The sequence below is a fragment of the Dromaius novaehollandiae genome, chromosome Z (genome assembly GCF_036370855.1).
Source record: "Dromaius novaehollandiae isolate bDroNov1 chromosome Z, bDroNov1.hap1, whole genome shotgun sequence".
Classification (NCBI taxonomy): Eukaryota; Metazoa; Chordata; class Aves; order Casuariiformes; family Dromaiidae; genus Dromaius; species Dromaius novaehollandiae.
This window is the reverse complement of record NC_088132.1, coordinates 35,335,723-35,357,076: the sequence shown is the minus strand read 5'-3', so window position 1 is coordinate 35,357,076 and position 21,354 is coordinate 35,335,723. Positions and strand designations below refer to the sequence as shown.

General features: G+C 38.6%; 1 long non-coding RNA gene across 2 annotated transcripts; it reads left to right on the top strand.

Annotated features, from left to right (window-relative positions):
* Positions 1 to 232: 232 nt before the first annotated feature.
* Positions 233 to 15,205, top strand: LOC135325071 (uncharacterized). 2 transcript variants are annotated; one of them, XR_010386296.1, is made up of 5 exons: positions 233 to 395; positions 3,267 to 3,408; positions 5,609 to 5,651; positions 11,180 to 11,316; positions 15,143 to 15,205. It is a non-coding gene; the product is annotated as an uncharacterized LOC135325071 (long non-coding RNA). The 2 variants fall into 2 exon arrangements; XR_010386297.1 differs by lacking the exons at positions 233 to 395; positions 3,267 to 3,408 and adding an exon at positions 4,893 to 5,105.
* Positions 15,206 to 21,354: the final 6,149 nt, after the last annotated feature.

Genomic DNA, 21,354 nt, shown 5'->3' with positions numbered 1-21,354 from the left:
CTGGTAAATGCTAACTCTTAACTAGTGCATGCAATAGAACATTTCTGGATTATATAAATTAATATTAAATATCTAACCTAAAAAGCAGAATGTGGCTCTTGTTTTAAAGCCGATGAAATGTTAAATCATCATACTGCAGGACTGCTTTGTTAGTGGCATTCATACATCAATCTTAGATTAAGAATAACCAAAACAATCCTTCTGTTGTATTTCCTTTCTAATATAGTGACTTGTACTAACTAATAAATAATTCTGGTGTGATGAGCCCTCACAAAGGACCACTTCTCAAAAGGAACAGATCTCTTTGCCGTTTTACTTCTCTTAGTCTTTCCTACACTTGAAGAGAGAATTCAGTAAAAATAAAAGCTGAACTTCTGATGACCTGTGAAAGAAAGGTAATATTTGGGCTCTCAAAACTCATTTTCTCTATCAAGACAGGTGTGATAAATTACAGAATTCTGATTCAGGGAAGATACTGAAATTAGCTTTTACATCTGCCTAGGTAATGGTTATGAATTGTATTATATAAGACACATGATATATACATATGATAATGTAATACATCCTTTTAGAAACTAGAATTATATATAGTAAGTACAGCTAGAGTTGAAAGAATTAATAACACCAATTTAGTTGTTGGCTGTAGAAAACAAGTAGTGTATGGAATGTTATTACTGATTGCTCTGCACTCAACAGCTTAATCAGCCCAAATTAGTGAACACTGCAAGCTAATCAAATGATTTTTTTTCTGTATAGTAACAAGATAATTCATCATTTAAGGGTTGTTGACACAGCAGATAATTCTGCATAATTTTACCATACAAAGTTATATATTCCATGTCTTGTGTGTGCTGTTCTTCTCTTCTGTGTGCTATATATTTCACCTGTCACCACCTCCCTCAATTTTGCAATTGTTAGAAGATATGCTTCCTATTTTTTCCAGTTCTTAAATTTTGCAGCTGATGACATAGCAATGGCTGAGAGAATGTACACAATAAGCAAAGAAAGCAAAGCAGCGCCTATTCATATGATTTCAGTATTCTTGGGTGGCAACTATGCGCAGCTCCAAAATTTAAAAAAGCACAACCTCAGGCTCCTCTCGACAGAGGAATGAGTTGTTATTCAGTCTTGCAACACTGTATTTCATGTAGTGTGGCGATCAAGAAGTCTGTGTCAGCATCAATAGCTGATATGAGCCCTTAAAACATCAGAAAAAACTAAGAAAACTGTACAGAAAAGATTTTTGTGGGAGTCAGGGGAAGTTGTGCAGCCCACAGACTGTTAAACTCACTAACTGAAAGTGGTTAAACTAAAATGTCTCTCCTTCTTGTGTGTCATTTATTTTATTCTCACTATTCTCAAATTGTCTGAAAAGATTGCAGGATTTGATTCAAGCAAGTTGTATTTGAACTACCTAAATATTGAAGGGCTTGCTACAAGAGCAAGAAGCCTCTTTCAAATAACTTTACATTTGAAATAGTTTTACATTAGTTTAGTGTCTCTAGGTGCTTCAGATGACAAACGAGTGTGGGAGTTTCTTTGAGAGAGTAACAATATGAGAGACCATATCTGAATTTTCCCTTGCCCTTCCATTTCCTTTCCCACAACTGGCTTTAGAGTGCATAGATAAGTTTTATCTATATTTGAAGCATTGCTCCTTTCTTAGGCTACCTGAAGTTATCATGGAAGTTGCAGCCTTATTAGTGCTCCTTGTGATACAAACATCTTCCCAAGAAAAAAAAAATTTTTCTCTAGCCTACTTTTATATGGAACAGATAGTGTAAAAAATTTTGCAGGTTCTTGATATATTTGAGCCCCTACCTTAGAAAAGGAAAAGCATCTTTTGTTTTATAAAGAGACTGCATTCAGCCCTTGCACTGGGACTATTTCTGGATGCTATGAATAAGCACAGAGTAGCTAAATAGAGAGGTCTACAGAATGGAGATAAGATGCTGCTTTTTCAGTCACACTTATTTAGAGTTTTGCCCACCATTAGACTTTCTCCTTTGTGAGCAGGAAACATTTGAATTATGTCTGGTCCATGGGTAAGAGGATGTAGAGTAAGACAAATTTTTCTTGCAGTTGCCAGTAATACCAAGCAACAATGACTGGTATGCTTTTTTTTTCTGGGTCTGGGTTTGCTCTGCTGCTTGGGAATGAACAAATGACTCATTCAGGGTCCAGGTCTCTCTTCTGCAGCTCCCATGTAATGCTCACTATCAGACTTTGCATTGGTGACTCACATGTTCTTGGTTTCTCACAAATACTTGCACTAAGAATGAACATTTGAAATATGCTCTGGTTTAGTCCAGTGTGCTTTCTTTTCCACTTGCTAAAAATTCTGATAAACATGCCAAATGTTTTTTAGCAAAGTATTAGCACAGATAGTCTTCGCAGTCCTCAAGTTTTTGCAGCTCTGATCATACCTTCCTATCAAATCATGTGCGGAGCTTTAGTACCCATAGGTGAGGAGAGAAAGTAAAGATGTATTATTATACAGTACTTTCTCCCTCATGGCCTAGATTTAAATTTTGGCCTCTCTGAAGTCAATGGAAATCTTACTTCACTGGGGCCAAATTTTTTTCCTCAAACGCAGGAAATCAAATTTTGCCATTATGCCTATACACAGCTTAAGCAAGGGGTTCTGTGGATGCTAAGACAAAAAAGAGGTTGGAACATACTTAATTATGCCAAAATTACATGCTGAATTTATGAACAGCTATGTGAAGCAAAGGCTCTTTCCTGTTTACCTTGAAATAAGGTATTATATCCCCTCAATTTCTAATTACATGAGGAACAAGCTGGGGTGCCACAAGGGCCAACCATTCCATGCAGGAGGGGAGCCCCGGGGTGATGCCATGCTGGCGGTCTCCATCCCACTGCCAAAGCTGGAGTGGGACAGCCTACGATGGGGGATGAGATGGATGGTGTGCCTGCAGGTCAGGGCCATGGCCCAGGCCCGCAGGCAGGACTGCAATGCCTGGGGGAAGCCTGTGCTGACAGCAGCCAGGAGGAGGGGAGCCTGGCGGACACCGCCTTTGGCGTCTTCCAGCTCCCTCTTCCCAACAGCTCTGCGGCCCTGGCAGCCGCCTGCTAAGCTTCTGGGAGGGGGCAGCATGCCGCAGGCCCTGGCACCTACTGCAGTCTTGTTGCCATGGGTAACATGTGCCCATAGATCTTCATGTATGTGTGTGTGTGTGTACATATATATATATATATATATGTAAAATTTTTCTCTTTCTAACTAGCACTTCGATGTGTTGCAGGTTTCTGAAGCAGTTGTGTGCCTGTGTAGTAGCAGCCCTCAATGGGGGGTTTGCTGACTATCCCAAAGCTCAGAGGCGGACATGTGGCAATATTGTCTGGTCACAAAAGGGATGTGGAGAAGGTTTCAATGTTCTTTATAAGGTAACAGAAATTTTTTGTTTTGCTACATATGACAACTAAATATTCACCTCTTGTTAGTATCATCTTGAAAAGGAATAGCTTTCTGTGCCTGTTCTGTGAAATATTGCTCTCTTAATCGTTGTACATCTACATGTACACACAGATGCAAGTCTACTACAAATTTTTGGCTGAGATCCCTGGCAACCAACAAAGATTAGAGCTGCCCCCCACACGCGAAGGTGTGTGTCGGCTTCCTCGTGTGAGGGTTTGCAGTGTTGGTGTGCAGCTGAATCTCCAGTTACGACAGTGATGGCCACTTTGTGCCTCAAGTTCTGGTCAAGTTGGAATTGTTATTAGGCTTCCTGCTGTTCAGAATATGAATACAGACATGCTTTATTGATAACAAATTATTGTACTGTCAACTCTAAGGAAGTGATTCAGTGGTTAATCAATCAAATTGTGATAACTCGCTTCCATGCATAATGATTGTATGTGATATACTCTCCAAGGCTATTGCTGCTCATAACTTTTTGCTCTCTTATTGCTGTAGAATTAGACAGCTTCCTTACTGCCTCCTTGTAAATGTGTCAGGATCTGGAAAATAGGAATGAGAGGAATTACTTTTTTTTTAAATGAGCTGTATCTTGGAGATCATAAATACTACCTTCTTTCAGCTATAGCCAAATGAGTTATTCCCCAGAGCTACTACAAAACAGAACTAAGGGCTTTTTTGGCTACCTTCACTATAAGTTTGTTACCCAATATTCAAATCCCTTTTGAGCATTACTGAGCCTATGGTTATTAGTTTAGGAATAATAATAATACCTATAATATTTTCCTTCATACTTTATCAATGCAGAAACCCACTTTTAATGCCATTATAAACCTTCTTGTTTTCTGACAAGGTATTTAACCATTATTGGGCACATCTAGTATCTCACTTCAAATAGACCTTAATTTTCAAAGATGACTAATTTTAAAGCCTCTATATCTTATATCTTAATTGTGATTGACATCCACATTTAAAGCGTTACGATCCCAAAATTTGAGGCACCCTGGCACACTACTCGCTTCTGAAAATTGGTTTGGACAGTCCAAATTTAAGATGTTTATTAGTGTTTCTTCTGTGGTTAGTACTTCTTTATTTACTTAATCATTTATGTGCATCTCATGAAGACACTAATTTTGATTACTCCCTTAAAGGACTGCATAAAATTTGTGCAGTTACTGACAACAGCTGAAAGTCCTTTATTACCCTGTCATGATCTTATCATAGAATATTAAAGTGATTGTCTAGTATTCTTTCTGCTGTGGTTCTTGTTGTTGTCAATGCACAGAAAGGTAAGAATTAGCTCATGACCTTCTTTCGACAAGTGCTCCTTTTTGAGGTTAATAGAATCCATTCTGAGTCACCTCTGAAAGCACTGCATATGCTTTGGCTTCTCATACACATTTTGTACTCTTTTGTTTTCCACTCCATGGCCAGGCATTGCACTCAGAAGGAATGACTGCTTCCTTTCCTTTTGCAATAAATAAATGTTAAGAAAACATAAACAGGAGGCACTAGAGAAGACAATCATCAGCAAATGGGAGCTATAAATCACCAAATAAATGAATGGGAATGAATGAAATGATAAATCAGATTGAAGCAGTTACAGCCAATGCTTTATAGGAATATGGAACTCACTCATTTCTGGCCAATTTCTACCTCTCTGTTGGTGAGTTGCAATGTTTTGCACCATTCAAGAGAAAAATATTAAGCAGCATAGTTTGGTCTTTGAACTTTATCTGTTAAATGATGCTACTAAATGTTGCTAGTCCAGCATTCTTTAAAAACTGGTAACTGGCTCAAACCCTTTCTCCGTTACAAGCAGAGGAAATGGAAATGTTAAATATCTCTGCACACCAGTCCTAGGACCAACCATTCTAAAGTCCATACAGCGCAGACCATCTCCAAACAGAAATGAACTGTGTAGGACCTCAATACTGTATGGAGTTTCTAGGTTTTAATCTAATGTAACTCTTAAATACTAGTAAAAATGCTAACATAATAGCAAGTGTAAAGATTTTCTGATTCAGAGTTACAAGAAGATGTGCACACATTGAGTTTCTGGTGTATTTCATGTTGACTGGTAATGAATTTTCAAAGTTTGAAATTAAATTCCTTGTACTTCAGAGTCCTCTTTCCTTTGCCAACTCTTTGCTCATGTTCTTTCAACAGGGAGGAAAGGTCATTCTAGGACATGATTCAGCATTTGCTATGGGTAAGTGGTACCTCTGTAGGAGGAAAGAGACTAAGTACTGTGACTCTTCTAGCACATCTCTTTTCATGCTCTTCGTTACTTTTATTACTTCTATTTGTTTCTTTCAATATCCTGATTTTAATCCTCCCTTTCATATCTTCTCACTGTTTCTCTCCTTATTTCTGAAGCTGCATAATTTTCTGTCCCATGTCCATATCAATATTTCCATCCCTTTTCCAAGCTCCTTTTCTCTGTCATTGTTTTGCCATCTTCCCAGTTGTTTTTCTACTTCTCATTCTTAGTAATCCTGTACTCTTTTCATAGCACTGAAGGCTTTATTCTGATTTTTCAGGCAGAGTATAGAGTCATGGACAGAGAGGAATCTGTGTTTGAAGAATCTGTGCTTGCTTGCTTAGGAGTAAGCAATAAATTATAACCTCAATTTCTTCATTATCTAGCTAATTTGTACCTCCTGTCCATGACATTATCAATGTTATGGCAAAATCCAGCAACTGTTTTTGTCCTTAGGTTCAGCTGAATCCCTTGCAGTTTTTGAGTCTGATAGAGGAAAAACAAATTTCAAGTCAAATACCATTGCTATTGCAATGCCCTTCAAAAAAGGAGGTCACATTGAAATTCATGAATTTCAAAATGTCAGTAAGGGGTAAAATAAAACCACATAATTATAAACTGGAAATTTTGGTTTTGCATACATAAATATTCCTCTTGATTCCCAGGTTACATTTGTTCACCTTGCCCATTCATTCATGTCACTTGACAATCGCCAGGTCAACTTTGTTTATTAAAAGTAGACTGTCACATCTCTGGGATCTTTATACCAGTTGCAGCTGAAAATTATAAAACAGATTTAGATAATGAAGTGACTTTTGCTTTTTTGATGGAATCATTATTAGCAGAATAACAAATACACCCACTGCTAGAGTTTGGAAGGAATTTGCAGAATTTAGTACAGAAACAAAGCAAGACATATCTGTAGTGGAAAACTAAGTAAATGAGATATAAAGTTAATACTGGAATTCTGGATTTCTTTTTAAAATTTCTTTTCAGAAATGAATTGCTCTAGATACCGTACAAATGTCCCAAACATTTATTAAATTTGTTCAATACGTTTGAATAATAAAAAGTAGTCTGCAGGAGAAGAGACAATCACTTTACTCCTGTATATAGTACTAAGCGCTATAAATGATTCTAATTTGAAACATCTGAAGTCTGGTATACTACCCCTTCTGATCTTGAGAAAATGTCTTTTTTTTTTAATTAAAGGCATATAGGTTTTATTGAGATAATTGCACACAGTGTAATGTGAGTAACAAAGGACTCAGTTTCATTTTCAGTGCCCTGCTTTCTCATAGAGCCAGAAACTATTCAGATGTTGCTGTATTTTACTGTTACATAGGACTGTTCGTTCTCATTTGGTTTCGTTGAAACTGGCATTCTAACTACTGCAAAAACTGAATCATGACAACTCAGCTTTATTTTAAAATATAACCGAAAGGAGGAAAGCAAACTCTGACTGGCAGGGAAGTGAAGGTTTAAAAAAATTGCCATAATAAAGAAATCTATGTAGTTATTGTCCTATCAGAGTGACAAATTGCATATGTCAGATAAACAAGAAATGAGTCTCCTCATGCCTGTTTAGTACAAGTGCTGGGATGTTAGGATGACTGGTACTGTGGGAGCTGGAGCAAGAGCACTGTTCTAGCCATCTCCCGGTTATGTTGTCCCACTCGTATTCTTCTCAAACTAGGGCAGTGTGTCACCCTGGCTCTTACTGTGTGCTGAAAAGTTTGTGCTGGAATTTGATGGGACAGAGAGTAACAACACCTGGTCCTAACAAGAATGCTTCTTAAAAAGAATATTCCAGCCTCAAGCTGGATAGTGCCACAGTATGCAGAGTTGGCTGTAAGAAAGCTCCCTTCCCATAGGGAAGCTTTGATGTCTGAAGAATTTCTGCTTTTTTGTGATAGAGTAATACAACGCTATCAATGATTTAGACCAGTGCTCTGTCATTGCCCTGCCTTGACTACATTCAGGATTTTTTGCAGGAGAGGAGGGCATACAGGCATAGGAACTACAAATTCATAACTGGTTTGGGCTAGAAATAGAGAACAGTGGTATGTGGTAAATATAAATAAAAACCCTTCACCTTTTTGGTGTGTATGTGTGAACATGAACTGGATGAATGCTGCGTTGAGACCTTAGAAGTAGATTTTCTCTTTAGCTGTGTCTATCCGAACCGTAACATAGGAGGAAGTGGTCTGACTATAAGGAAAAGAGCTATTTGCTTTTTTCATGGTCCCTCTCCTTTAGGAGCTGCATTTCTACTGGCAGGCCTGTGGCAACCGCTGAGCTGGCAACCACTAGCCCCAGCACATTGTATGTGTGTGAGGAGGGTATGTGAGCTCTGGGTCTCCAGCTTGTGCTCCCTTCCACATCTAGGTGGATAGCTTTTGATCTTTGCTCCCTGAGATGCCCTAAGAGAAGCATCTGTCCTGGGTGTTGTGCTAACTGTATCTTGAGGTCTAGAAAGGATTTTTTTTCCTTTCATATATGGCCACACTGTGCAGAGTTTTCCTCTGCTGGCAGGTGGCGGGCATGAGGTTGGTAAATAACATTCTGGTTGTGATATTGTCACACACAACGAAGATCCAGTCTCATGAGAAAACTAGACAGATTCAGGAGGAAGCATCTCCCAAGGTAAAGGTGAGCTAGGGCTTCTCATGGTTGATATTGCAAGGAAGTGATCCTGTGCATTGGGCCTTGTCTGTGCAAAGAGGGTGAGAGGATCCCAAGATTGAGCTCAGAGCCAGCTTTGAAAAATCTTTCTCATAAAAATCATTAAAGAATAATCATGGCCACATTGACTAAGATGCAGTCAGTAATTCCTGAACAAGTCAGATTAATAAACTTCTAGCCTAATTGATGCATAGTCCTTATCTTCTTTCACATGTCTGCAACAATAGTATTTTCTTGCTGATGACCTGAGAAGCTTTACTGCAACAACATTTAAGAAAAAGCCAGATAACAAAATTTGACAAGTCATTGCTCTAAATAAACACCCTTTCTTGCATTGGTTTTATATGAAAAAGGGAGAAACAGCATGACAGACAGGGTGAGTGCTGTGGCATTAACAAATGGACAACTGCAATTACTCACATGTTCATGCAAGTGACAGATAATAAAAGAGCCTAAGCAGTGCTGAATTTAGCACTTCATAATATCTACAATTTATAGCAGTTTAACATTTCAATCATTTCTGCATATTAAGCTTTATTTTTCAAACTGGCAGGACTCATTACACCTCTGACTTTTTGTGAGTAATAAACAACAACAAAGTTTCTGCTTCAGACCAGGACTCAAAAATCAAAGTCTTTGCACCTGATCCATTTAACGTAAATGGCAAGTTTTTTTCTCAGTTACACCAACATAAGTGGAAAATAATTCCATTGGCATAAAGATTTTGTCCTAATTGGCTCTGATAAAGCCTTTTATCATAGTCCTCCTTGTGCTGGTTACACCCGAGAGAAATCTGACTCAAAGCATCGAGCTTGTCCCTCTACATTTGAATTAAATTTTGCTACAGTTTTGTCCAAAAAATCTGTGCATATTAACATGTAATTTGTATTTAACATGACATGAAAGATAAGGCAAAAATGGTGCAGAAAACCTACAATGATAAATAAGGGAAAGTGATGGGACTGATTCAGCCAGGGCTTTGAGAGAGCATCTCAGTGAACAGCCTGCACCTTTTCATTAGCATCAGCACACCAGAACAGCTAAAGAGATCTCTATAGATTAGGTGTACTAGGAACCAAAACTACATCAACAAATTGTTGCAAGGGAGGAACTCTCCTTAGAAGGTTAAGACCGGGATTTGGAAACAATTCGCACTGTCTAGCATATATGGGTCCCAGGCCAAGTCCCAAGCTCTACAGTGCCCCGTGAAAAAAATCTATGTTAACTCATTACCTCTGCTTTCTACTCTTCTCGACAAACTGTCTAGTTATTGTCTCTCTCATTTGCTGCCTGTTTCACCCAGTCCAAAAGCTTTCTTTAGCTGAGCTTACCCAGGCTGCCCCCCTTTCCCAGCTGAGCCAGTACCAGGAACCAGGATAAGGCAATTGTCTTATTTGCTCTTTAACCAAACAGCACATACATTAGCTCTGCACAGGCAAACAGGACAGGACCATCCATCACAGCTCCTGTTAGTGTGCTCTCCACTCCGTTGTAACCCATATGAGAAAGTTAGCATTGAAATAAGACACTGTTACTGGGATACCAGTGTTTGCGTTAAGAGCTTACACAGTGCAGTGTGTTGAGGTGCACTGCCTTGCTTCTCTGAAGAATATGGAAATCTGCTGTACTTCATTTTGGAATTTAGTGGTGAACACAAACTAAAAAATGGCTTTTGTCTCTGTGGCAAGCCTGTTAAAGTCACAGTAAAGTGCCTGTGCAGTGCAGAGGTTAACTGTCTAACACACAATTTTTAAACATTGATTTTGTAACAGGAAAGGAGAAAAAAAACAAATTTGCATATTAGCTGTGAAAGAGGAGAACTGTAACAGAATACAGCTATTGTTTTTTGACCCAGTTTCAGCCCAATTAAAAGTTTCTGTGTAGTCATAATCTAACTGCTGTTCTCTGATAACTCAGAGAAACATTGCAGGCAGCCAGGAAGGAAAAGCTGTGCTTGACTTCCCCATCAGAGGATGAAAAAAAGGAGAAAGGGTTGTCTCCTGTGGGAAAAGAATAGTCCTTTGCCTAAAGAAGTAAGAGTTCCTTACTTTCATTTTAGTACCCGTTGGACAGATCTACATCTTGCATGGGAATTGGGGGCCCGTAAAGAACTTTATGCTGTCTTTCTATACATATACTCTCAGGGATGAATCTGAGGTAGAGGTTGCCAGAGAACACAAACTGCTGCCGTATGCCTTTCCTTGAATTCACATGTGTTTTTTCCTGAAGTAGGTCAAAGATTTAGATAGTAGTAAGACTTGGCCTCATGAGGCTCTCTTCATTGAGGTATGGCTCATTAAATGCTCAGTGTTTTCTTTATAAAACGTTCATGATTGACAAATCCCCTAGAAGAACCAGGTCCTTAGCAAAATATTCCTACAAAGTTAAAGACTCCTTAAAAGTACCTGTGATAGAAGCATTTCTTTTTTTTTTTTCTCACGGTTAGCTCTCAGCATTTCTCTTTGATATGATGTGTGCTGTAGGACTGTGGATATATAAATGGACCTTAATTTTTTTGGGATTGCTTAGCTGCATACCTCTTCCCCCCACTTCCTTCAGAAAATTCCATCAGTTTATGCTATTAGAATAGTGATACAGATCAGAAGTATGAATAACATGATATTAAAAAGGGAGAAAAATTAGCATAAGTAATCTTGTTTTCAAAATGTGCGTAGTTTAATTATTAAAGCCTCAAGCTGCTTGCAGAAAAATGGACATTCTGACAGATTATGTTGAACCTGCAGGAAAAATCACTGATTGATGATACTTTGTATGTGTTCCCATCTTTCTAGGCCTCACATTTAAGAGCTCAGCTTGTTTCACAAACATACCATTTCAGACTGATTGGATGCCCAAAGACAGCTACATGTCATTGTGCTTTCAGGACTGAGACTGATTGAAGTCAGGAAGAAACCATCAGGCACAGCAGGTACCACCAAAGTACCCACGGCTGCCAGGAATCAAACTGCTGAGAAATCAGATGATTTCAGAGTGTTTGGGGGGTGTTTGTGGGGAGGGGGAAATTACATGGCAGAGATCTTCTAGCTGTGCTTTCTTAGCGCAGAGATCCTGGTATGCTGCCTTTTGTCTTGATACAAGAAATAATGTGCTCTTTGTTCACACAGTAGCAACTCAGAAGGAAACATTCAACAAAAGGCTATAGTGTAGTAATATATGAAAGCTAATACAAATAAATTATCTTGTCATAGCTCAGGCGTGCCCATATTGCCACAGGTGAAAAAAATATTAGCTACAGGGTTCCCAGTTGTGCTCCAAAAACCTTACACAGTTGTCTTTTTTATGTCTCGGAAAAAAAGTCTACGCAGTTTTGCTGTTGAATTGTTTTATTTGTAATCACTCAAAACGTACTATTTTGTAATGTGAGGCTTTGAAAGCACTCAACATGCACAAAAGAAAATTTTCTCTTTTCTTGTATCTACTACTGAAATATGAAAGATTCCTTGGGGCACAGTATGGTGCATCCCTGCTTTGTGTATTCAGGTGATGTGGAAAAAACAGTCAGATATTTGGATATGGAGAAAGGACCACTACATTCTGAGACACAGTTTCTTAACACTGTTTAGAACCATTACTGTAGCATGAAGAAGATTATTTCTTGTTAACTTCTGCACCCCATTGCATGAGGAAATACCAACTAATACAGTGAGAAATAGAAGAAAAGATGACTGCCATCAGGATGTCAGAACATCCTAGTGTTCTCTGGCTGCATCTCAGTGAAGTAGAGCTATACCATTGTGTTTGCCAGGGGCTGGCCAGACATTTGAGCAGACTCACTGGATAACCAGTGTCTGGAATAAGTAGGTCAGAAGAGTTGCCTAGGTGTAACTTGTATAGATTTTTTCCAGTGCACACATGCAGATTTGAACAAGAACTGTTGTAAGGAATAACTGCTGCCAGTATGTCATGAGCCAAAGGAGTCTCCCTGTGGCTATGCCAGCAATAACACTTCTGCAACTGCTATTCTCTAGTGATATGAAGAACACTTCTAAACAGGTTGCAATACCTAGATCTGTTGAGGTGGTGCTGTCTTGTTTTCCCCTTCCACAGTGCCTCAGATATTCAGTACATGTAATAAACCCATTTTGTTGCTCAAGTACCTCTTACGAGTGTGGTATTGTGAGGACATTGTTTCTGTTATCCCTGCTCAGCATCTAAGTATTTTATTGTAGACTCTTAGAGGTCATATCAGCTGTAACTGCTTTAGTCTATCATTATACAGGGCACAATTACTCCTTAAGCTCTCAGTGAATTAAAAAAGAATAACCTCTTATACAGCCTGAAAGTGAAACAGTGCAACATCTAACAGGATCATAATCTGAATCCCTGTGTACAGCAGGTAGGCTTGCTGTCCTATACACAGAAAGGATTTGGGTCCTCAGAACCAAGGCTTGCACCCCAAGGACAGAGCCACACAGAGGTAAACAGAGGGAGCTGTACATGAAGCTCCTTTAGTCAGCTTTCTCAATTTGCCCTAAAAACATGCAGCTAACTGCCTTCCTGCTCCTTTCTTCCAGGTGCTGTACTCACTCACCTAATTAAATCCAGCTAGGACATAGCTTTATTCTTTATTTGTTTTAAGAACAGAGCCAGGCATCCTGGAGTTATTTTCTAGCATTTCTAACAAGAGGAATTAATTTCTAGCATTTTCTTTAAAGCTCCCTTTTATTCCTTATTGCTCACTGCAAACGAGTTGCATAGTCAACAAGCTGTATCTCAGCTCATCTATATCAGCATGGCTCCACTGATACCAAATTTAGAAAAGGAGGCACAGGTGTAGATGATTTGTCTGCATTCCAGTAAAGAGTCGGTGAGACACATTAAGCCTGGCTCTAAGTAAAGCTACTAGGGTTGTTTTACAGATGGTGCTAGCAACGCTGTCCTCTTGTTTATGGCTTTAGTTGGTATAGATCCCTAACCTAATGCTAGGGTGATGGGTTAGGTTTAGGATCTCCTGGCAGTTACTGGGTACCTGCATTCAGAAGAGGCTGCTGGTTTAAGACTAGTACCTACATAGGCCTTGTGGCTGTATTTAAGCCATCTGTTTGCAATGAGTGATAAACTTTAGGATGCATATAGGGTTCAGACCAGCAGAGGCTGTTGGTTTCAAATCAAATGGGGTGTGCAAGGTTCTCTGGACTAAGGATGGAGGTCATGATTGAAGGGTCATGTGGTGGGAGAGCAAGACAACAAAGGCAAGTATGCAAAGCAGTGGTTTGGAAAGGAGAGCAAAGTTAAGTCTGCAATGTGCCAGTGTTGCCATATCTAAGTGTGACTCTAACACAGCAAGGGCTGCTGGTTTGGTATGTGTTCTGATTGGTACAGGCAAATAAGCTAGAGTTCAAAATGGGCTTTGCTACTGCCAAGCTAAATTCTAGGATAATGCTGGCTACTTAGTTACAGCTGAAGCTAGGTTGGCAGACAGTGCTCATTTTGAACAGAATTAGGCTGCTAATCAGCTACAGTGCAGGCTGGTCCTCTAGAAGCATTATAAGGCAGTCTATATTGCTTATTTCTGAAAGGCTCATGGGCTCAGCCTAATGCTCTGGGAGAACTGGAAGCCTACAACTAGCTCTTTAGCAAGTCAGTCTAAGGAGGTTCCTCATTTATACTTGGGGATTTCACCTTGCATCTGGAAAACCAAAAGTGTCTTAACTGAACTTTCACCTCAGAGTTTTGTGTTCCTAATGTATTTCTCTGCAAGGTAGCAGAGTTGTCCTTCCAGTAAGTTTTATCAAATGTACCCAAGGATTTGGGTCACCCTCTGTTAAAGAAAGTTCCTTCCCCTCAACCCTAGCATGTGACCAGCACAACCCTAAACTTCAAATCTTCACTGCAAACCAAAGAGCAAGTAAAACAAAGGCACAGCTGTGCCTTGCTCTTTTTTCAAAGCTACAGAACCTGTGTGGAGGCACCAGCTTTGTTTTTTCCCTTTCCAAGATTAAAAAAGAAAAAGCAAACAGGAAAAAATAAGGATTGGTTTGAGCTCCTGTTTTACTCATGTATCTAGTTATTTGGGCCTGCCAATCTGCTGTTTCTATATAGTGCCTTGCATTGAGGTGAAAAGTGAATTAGGCAATAAAATTCCCCCCCCCCGTGGAATCTTTATGCCTCCTCTAAATAACACGGCAATGTGTTTTCTAAATTACCTTGAGGCACTTGGAATCAAAATAGTGGTATCTCTTTCTTTGCTTTCCTGAGTACGTAAATTTTCATCTTACAGTGCTGTCCTTTATAGTGCTCTCTGAAATAGCTAAACAAGTGAAAATTGTTTTTAATTCATCAATTCTGCTAGTTTGGTAGCTTAGTAAAATAAATTTAGATTCTTAAGTCAATTGGAACATCATGCCAGTTACAGAAATATAAACTGCTCAGCACACAGATAAGCATACCATAAATTGAGTCAGAGCCCCATAGGGTCTCATGTCAATGCAGGGGATTTTGTACTTCTCTTTCCTAGCTAGCTATGTGATTTCTACAGGTTGATGGCATGAACTCCCTGGGTGTGCACATGAGGAGGCTCAGGTGTGCTGTCTGTTCCAGCAAATATACAGGCAAACAAACCTAATGGTCTGTGTGTAAGAGAGTGACCACCTGTGTTTCTTGCTGGCAACTGGTAAAAACAAGAGTTTTCAGTCCCTAGTTTCTTTGAGGGAAAGGAGCATTAAAAATCTGTTGTTCTCTTGTTCACCACAAAATAAGAGTCTGGTTGACTTTCTCCTTTTCTTAACCATTAGAACAGGGGAAGAAGATGCCTAAATCCCTTGACTGCTGAGAGGAGACAGTTCTTGTACAGCAGTAGTGAGGTAAGCTACTTAATACTTTTTGCTAGATGATGATTCAGGGACCAAAACATCCCTTTATGTTAAGCAAGCAAGCTGGTCTTTCAGTTTTTAGTGTTCTCTTTTTCATTTAACTGCATTGCTAACAGGGAGCAGAACCACTAGCTTATGCAATGTAATAGTGAATTCTAAAGGGAGATGCTAAAAACCTAGTTAGGTTAGGTATTCCCTCAGGCTCCTTTCAGGATAAAAGGAGTGCTTAAACAGGAAGCAAAGCTGAGGAGACCTGACTCTGGCCTTTTTTTAAGCTGTGAAATGCTCAGTTACTGTTAAGAGTAGAATGGACTATCCCAGCCTCCTCCTTCTGTAGCTAGAAGAAACTTTCCATCAATTGAGGAGGCAGACTTTTTAATTCTATGTTAGTGGCTCACATAACATAAATAAGAAGAGCTATATACGGCTACCAAGAATTCAGAAGTAGCTTAGGATGAGACTCTTGAAATGGTGATGATCTTTACCGAGCTTTAGGTTTCCAAAGTAAACATTGGTTAGTCTATGCACCTATATAAGTGTATGTGCTGTTTTAATGATAATGTAATAACTAGTGCCTTTTTATCTTGGTTTTCTCTTTTTTAACTTAATTATATGGTTCAGATGGCTGAAAAAATAATGGCTTTTGGATTTACCACAATCATGGTAATAAAAAGCCCCTTTCTATCTTGCTGTCTTTTCATGTGGCTTGTTGCATGGTGTAGGTGAATTGGAAGATCCAGAAAGAAAGCAATTTTCCCAGTATATGAATCTGTATGCTACCTGCTAATATCTAACTGTAAAATGGAGGCTTGTGAATTGAAATCTGTTAGAGAGAACTCCATGGTCTATTTAAGAAACTGTGACTTTTCTCCTGGAACCAGAGAGAGAGAAGCAAGACAGAGATTACAATGTTACCGTCTTAAAAATTTCGATGAAATTTGAGTTTTTCATGTGGAAACTTGTGCCTCTTCGGGGCTCTTTTCTTTTTCCAAAGAGAGAGCATGTTCATTTGTCAGAGAATAAGAAGTTTAAATACAGAGTGATGACGGCTTCTAAAATTCTAAGGGACTGAAAGCTCTTTTAGCGCTTTAGAATCCAAGCATTGCCTTTTCTGTTCCTCAGAATGGCTGTCAAATTTCCTCTAGCTGTACTTTCTGGTAAGTCTGTGTTTGATGAATAAAAAGTGGAAGTTTTACTATATTTTGTATTGTAGCATTTTGCCACTTCAGTGTTTCTAAAATAGCTCACATCAGTTATTTTACCGTTGTGTTAACACTGACTGGGAATATAAAGCAATAACACTGTGGCTTGCTACCAGACAAAGAAGATATTAGGAAAAGCAAATGTGGAAATGTAGTAAATGTAAAAGGGTTGCTGTAATAAATTCAACTAATACATATTGTAGGCAACAAATGTTTGGAGTGCTTTTTTTTTTTAATGACTGTTGAGTCTCTGCAGTATTTATAAGATCTGAGCAACTTCTAGTTCACTGTTGAAAGTGGCAGCAGCTGAATATCAGGATAATACAGGCTACTCAGTAAGTTTGGCATCATTCAGCTATAGGATTTAAAGCACCTCAGACAGATCTATGAATGGGTTTGTCTCTCGAGAGTAAAATAGGTTGTCAAGGTCAGAAATCCACTTAAAGTAACAAAATTGTCTAAAATTTGGCATGGCTGCTTTCCCTGTGTTTCAGTTGGTTTAAAGTGTTCTTACCTCGATAATAAAGTAACCCTTATATAGTAAAAAGATTTAAAAGAATTTTTAACATGTATGTTTAATCTCTATTTTGTAGCAGTGACCACTTTATTTATATAAATTTAAATTGGATTTTACTGTATCTAATAAACTATAAGATTGATAGACTCTCCAGGTTAGCTAAGGTAGAGTGGGTCTATAAATTGTCAGATTAAATAATATTCCCCAAAATACATAAGGGTCTTGGTGTGAATGCTGGAAGTTAATGTCTTTGACTACAATAAAAGTGTAATAGGACTATTATCAAAAAGATGTGAGCAGATACAGATCTCTGATCAGTCACAAGACTATAGTTGAAGTGAAAGCAGGATGCCATGTCATCCTACCAGGTCTCTGAATGCATTGTATAGACTTTTAAAAGGGAGCTGTTCTTGCAAAGCTTTCATGTTGTGAATAACATACAATTTAAAAAACAAAACAAAAAACCTGTTGAGTTCAGACCATATTAAACTCAGGGAGTGTTCTGAATGTGATTTGACTTTTCCTGCTTCTTGAAATGTCATTCTGCTCAGAAGAACAACGAGCAATATAGTTGGGTTTTTCTGTAGCCTCTTGCCTGGAAGTTCTTGGTTAAAAATCAGGCCCTGACAGTTTAATCTTATTGACTGAAGTTTTGGGGCCTAAATTTATGGCTAACTTCAATCAAAATAGATCATTAGGTTCAATGGACTACACTGTTTCTGAATTTTTGGGGGACTAATTCTTATTAGGAAAGCACTAATTCCTTAGTAGTAGATGCTCCAATGTTATCCATTAATGAGACTTTTTTTTTTTTTTTGGTTAGTTCAAATGATTAATAATCTTGAAAGTAGTCTCTGAAAGTTTTTTATTCACCTTTTTCTAGTTCTTAAAAGCAAAAGATTTTTTTTTTTTTTAATTCCAGGAACAAAGTACAAGTGAGACTTTAATCAGACCCTGCAACTGTGGGAACTGAAAACATTCTTTTCGTAAATTCATATTTTACAATTTTATTAGATTTAAAAAGAATGAAGTTGCAGGTCTTCATGAACTACTTTGGTTAGGTTTTTTGTCTAGTTCTCAGATTGCTCTATTTTTGTCACAAGTTTTAATTTCCCTCACAAAAATGTTTGTGAGGAAATAACATTGTCAGCATAATACTTCGAAAAGTAAGTTGATCTTCTATTTAAGGTTATCCATATAAATTCTAGGGAATGTGAAGGGGAAAATCTTGTCTGTTAAAGTAGGATTGATCTGAGATGAGGTGAGGCATCATCAATTTTCTTTGCTGTTTTGCTATATTGGTTTTCTGTTGCTGACATGCCAATTCTGAAGTTGGTCATATGGGTAGCATCATTAAATTAAATGATCCTAACATTTCTAAACTTAAGTCACTGTCTTAATATTTATGAACATTTGCAAGAGCAGAGCTTAAGTAACAACAATTAATACATATTGATTTTGAGGTACTAGATCAGATCTGAGTATTTTTCTTATAAACTGGTCCAAATATTTGTTCCGACCGAAGGGTGCTTGGGCATGGAAAAGACAGGTGATAGCCTTTTCTGTCTTCTTTCATAAGAACATTCAAAAAGCTGGAAGTTAGTCAAATTCAGCAGGGAAGTTAGATGACCTTAATTAGAAAAAGAGATATTTGAACTGACCTTGCAATTCCTTGGAGTCATTCAGTTTATCTTTCTGAAAGAGTTTACTCTATCTTCCCAGAGAAACTGTGGTGGAGTTGCCTTATCACTGTGATCTCTGGTGGCCGTCTTGGTGGTGAATCTGCATCCGTTCCAGACCACTCCTCTCTGAAGCCCTGCACGGGCCTGCTGTATAGCTGTAAGCCTCTAAATATAAAAATATAACAGTAATCTTGCTTCAGAGCTGCAGAACCTGTGTGGATTTTCTTTTTCTTTTTTTTTTAATGCTCAGATACGTTCTGTGGGGCACTTTTTCAAACAGCAAATATCTGACATATCCACTACAGAACTTGAAGCGGGGCGAGGGACTGGAGAGGCTGGTGACAGTGCAGACACTTTACTTTCTTAACTGCCTGGCTGGCATGTCTTGTTCAGGTAAAGCTGACGGATGCATTTAAGTTCAGGAAAGACTTTCTGCCTCTGTAGATTGATAGGGATCGTGAGGATGTTAATTCCCTTTGCAACCTTGAGTGAAGATCAGCTCCTGGAGCTGTGTGGGTAGATGTTGCCAGCTGATTTCCTGCCAGTTGTGTGTTAGTGGTGCTTTGGAGACTTAAAAATATGAGCTGAAGGGAAATATCAAGAGATACAAAGTACTGCAATGCTTATGCAAAGCACTGCATAACTAAAGAACCCTATCTCGGTAAACTTACTGGCCTGACGTATGCCGAGGCCCAAGCCTGATGACCTTAGTAGGCTTTTTGGCTGTATACTCTATGACTCTAGCAATAGTATTCACTTTTCATATGCTAACTGTAAGAGGAGGAGGAGTTTCTTAGCTTTTATACATTCCCAGTGTTCAAATTTGACAACGTTACACATTTATTTTCATAACAAGAGAAATGGGAACAGAAGCAAGCTTTCAAGAAAGACGTACATAATGACCTTGTCCAAGACTTTTTTGAATACCAAGCTTGTTAGCATGTGCAAGGTCAATGTGCAGATTATAGTTAAAAAGCTTAAATGGCTGGACATTGTTATACAGCCATCTAACAGAAGATTGTATTCTCTAGCCACAAAAAGGATTATAAAGAGGATGGTATTATCAGTCAGCTTGCTATGTATATAACTTCGGTGCATTATGAGCCATGTATTAAGCATCCTAGTGATTTGATTTAATATTTATTCCTTGTCATGTGGGATTACCTGCTTGTTCATGTGTCAATGTCTCTAAGACTGTAATATAGTACAGTTCAGCTGTAATGCAACTCATGATATTTATGCTCAATATATATTTAAGTCAATTCTAGTTATGTGTCACTGCAATTCACAGTTTTAATTTGCATCTGTACTCTAATTGATGTACTCTTTGGCAACTCCAATATTACTAGACTATCGTCATTTTCTTTAAAATTTGTTAATAACTAGACCTTATAGTACAGCTAGAAAAAGTCTTAAAGAGAAATAAAGTGGTCCATTTACTATGCTGTTAATACTGTTAAATTAGAGGATTTTTTTAGACAAACTCAATCCAATGCATAAAATTTGGAAAAATAACAAATGTAAATGCTTTGAAATTCACATTAAACTGATGGGTTTGGCAGAGGAGAGCTGGACAGCAGTTAATCTATATGTACTATATGACTTATAAGAAGCAATGGAATTATTGAAAGGGGATGGAAAATTATTACTACAGTATATTGTAACTTTGCTCAGAGAAGTTTTCCTGCTGAATTTGTGTATGTGGGAAGAAATGTATCCATAGCAACCAAAAACCATTATGTGGTCAGTTTGTATATCTGATTTTGCAGGGCTACAGGTATTGCTGGCTGCCTATGGAACATGTGCAGATTTTGCCTGCACCTTGCCACCTCTGTTTGGCATCGTGTAGAGCTGAGTTGCTGAGCAGTAACAGGTTGGTTTGCCTCTTCTGCACTTTCTTTTATCATAGTGCTTACAGCATCCCAAGAGAGAGAGCGCAGAGGGAGAAGTATATGGAGAGCCACAAATGGAATGTGGAAAATATTCTGATTTATAAGGTAGCATTAAGGAGAAGGATCCAAGAGATCCTTTCAGATTGAAAAGGAACAAAAAGAATTAAAGAACTGAAGAAAAGAGAGAGAAGGAGGAGGAAAGAGCTAGACAGAGGAAGACAGGAAAAATAAGCCAGTTGTCAGCCCAGGGCTTGGAGTCCTTTTGGACTGAATTGAATTTCTTCTCTGTACAGTTCAAGCAGATACAATTTTTCCTTCTGGTATTTTTTTTTCATTTTTGTGCTTATAACTGTTGCTTTGTTGCAATTCCTTACTAGTATGACTGTGTGGGCATTCAGCTGCATTTATCTGTAGCTGATGGGTCATCCTGGGTCCCATGCAATGGATTTTCACATGCAAGTCTAGTGCAGTCACCTTCTCAAGGTCACTGGTAGAGCAGAGTATTGAACTCTGACAGCACACTTCTAAACGGTGGCTTTCTAGAGAGGTTGGGTTGTCTCAGGGTTTGTTCAGTGGGTTTTTGAAGTTTCTGCACTTCAGGGAGGTTGTGACTGGCTCAGATTTGTAGAGCTGCACTTGGTGTGATGGCAACCTGTTTCACAGCGAACTAACAGAGGCACAGATGGACTGAGCAAGCTCAGACAGAGCTGGTGGCAAAGGGATTGGACAGGGTAGCTGTATACAAGGACACAACATTGTGGGACCGAGCTGCCAGGGAGCAGGCATGCTGGAGTCAGACAGCCAGCGATGCTTTTCGGCAAGGTGAGGCTTTATATTGCAG